A 2,360-nucleotide genomic window follows, 5' to 3' on the forward strand; every position below is an offset into this window, starting at 1 on the left:
AATTCTTCCACGATGGCATCCCTCACCTTAGGCAGATAGCCCTCGAGCCTTTGCCTTAATCACATAAACACGATCTTTCTGAAATACGGGCGGTATAGTCCTTACAAAGTGGGGCGTGGCTTAAGAGCGTGCGAAGCCTCTAAATTTGCGTCCATAAAATTGTCCCAAAATAAGTGCTATACTTGTGGAAAGTAAAAACTGAGAATGAAAACCTAGTATGCAGCGTTACATTCCTTGAAGTACACCTTATAATTTTACTAATGTCCATCTACTAAACTGCATCGAAAGTTATTTATGACTCCACCTACTTGAAATGTAGCACCTAATTTGAGACAAAACTTTAGAACAAAGTGTAGCAACTAGTTTGGGACAAAGGGAAAAAAGAATTGTGAGACTGCTAATTTCAATATCATACACAGGATGTTTAAAAAAAAAAATAAAACCATATTTTCTAAAACAAAAAGTATTACCTCTATTAATTACATATATATATATATATGGATTCGACATGAATCTCTATTACTTCAAGTGCAACCACAAAACACTCAACCAAGTAGACACAAATTCATGCATAGCATCACACTAAATGAGATATGCGCTTTAAAATTTTGAAGCTAGTACAGCCAGCATTCAAATGTTTCTGGATCAAAGATAACAAATTTCGTAAAAAAGCTAACACAATTAGCATTTCTAATAAAATATATACGTGAATGCATTCTTAAATTTTAATTGCATTAAATTAATATATATATATATGTGAAAGGTTAAAATATTATTTATGTAGAAAAGAGATTATCTCCAGAATGATAAAAAAAAAATTATGATATTTTTATTTCAGGAAGACGAAAACATAACATGAAGCTGAACACACATACACACACATATCAAGAAGCTTCTTTATATACAAAAGCTGAGCGAAAGAAATATATCAAAAGAAGTTTAAAGCTTTAAAACTTTACGTGATGATGGCTTTTGTTTAAGAAATTTTGCATTATGTTTTTATATAAAATCTGTATTGCATGAAACTGATGGAAATGCTATCCGTCCTACAGTTATATGTGGCGAATAATTATTTAAATACAATCGAAAACATATTTTTAAAAGGAAGGAAACTTTGCAGTATCGCACGTAACAATATACCATCCTATGTTACTATTAGTTACAGCGGCAATAAAATACACTTTTTGTTAATAACGAGCCATATTACAAATAGAGAACGCACAGCAAAAGGTGTTGCAGAATGCGAAGTGCCACCTAGTGATGAATTTGCACGAAAGCCACTGAAAACTGGGAAGCGGAATTTCGTTCAGTATAGGGCTTGAGTATGAGTTGGCCTCGACAACACTGACCTAGTTAAATCTATGCTACGTACAGCTTCATTTTCGTGATTATCACATTTGGTGTAGAAATTATGTGAGGCAATTAAGATCTCGCTATCTAATGGTTTGATTTTCATTCCACGATGTATTGCAGTGTTTCTTACAAAACACGGTGAGTCTGTGATAGTTCTAAGAAATTTATTTTGCAATCTTTACAAAATCTAACGATTTGATCTGGCTGTAGTGGCCCATGCTGGTGCTGCGTACAATAAAATCGGTCTTATTGCTTAAAGATAGAGAATTCTCTTAGTACTTAGTTGTAATTTTGAATGTCTCCCTATTAAAGCATAAATAGACATAAAAGCTTTGTGAGCATTTTCACGAGTATACATAATATGCGGCCTGAATGTAAGCTTATCGTCAAGAATTACACCCAAGTATTTAATATTTTTAACTGTAGGTACTGTGGTACCATATAGTGTTATGTTGTTTACTTCTTTGAGGTTGTGTCTAAAAAATACGACTTGAGACTTGTATGCATTGGTTTTGATCTTCCAAGCGTAAAACCACTTGGTGAGGATATTAACGGCTTTTTGAAGCTTTTCTCTTGCTCTGATGGGGCTAATAGAACTGCACATGATTGCGATGGAACGCTTCACGATTTTGCGTGTCATCCTTGCGCAGGGGCCATGCTAATCTTCTCTGTATCGTTCCAATTTTAGTATATGTACTGCCGAAGCGAGTACATTTCTTCGCCAAGGAAGACGTACAAATTGTACAGTTTAAGATTTTCACCAAGACTGCCCAGTAGGGATACTAATTTTTCGAGTAAAGGTCGAATACTTCAGTAATTCACAATTGCATTATTTAGATTTTTCATGACAGGGAAAGGAAATTTTATTTGTGGGAGAAGCGAAATGATTTTGTAAGGAAAAGAATGAAACATGATGTATTGAGTAAAATAGTAATGAAACGTAAAGGTATTAGAAATTTGAAAGCATTTGGAAGAGCGAGATTGGAAAATTAATATCGTTAAGTAAA

The 2,360-nt window shown here is 33.8% G+C and overlaps 1 non-coding gene across 1 annotated transcript; it reads right to left on the reverse strand.

Moving 5' to 3' along the window:
* Positions 1 to 1,958: 1,958 nt before the first annotated feature.
* On the reverse strand, positions 1,959 to 2,065 carry LOC118187021 (U6 spliceosomal RNA). Its single transcript, XR_004757874.1, has one exon. It is a non-coding gene; the product is annotated as a U6 spliceosomal RNA (small nuclear RNA).
* Positions 2,066 to 2,360: the final 295 nt, after the last annotated feature.

This window comes from Stegodyphus dumicola, chromosome 9 (assembly GCF_044657685.1).
Source record: "Stegodyphus dumicola isolate Sdum_Otavi_A_Nest chromosome 9, ASM4465768v1".
Taxonomy (NCBI): domain Eukaryota; kingdom Metazoa; phylum Arthropoda; class Arachnida; order Araneae; family Eresidae; genus Stegodyphus; species Stegodyphus dumicola.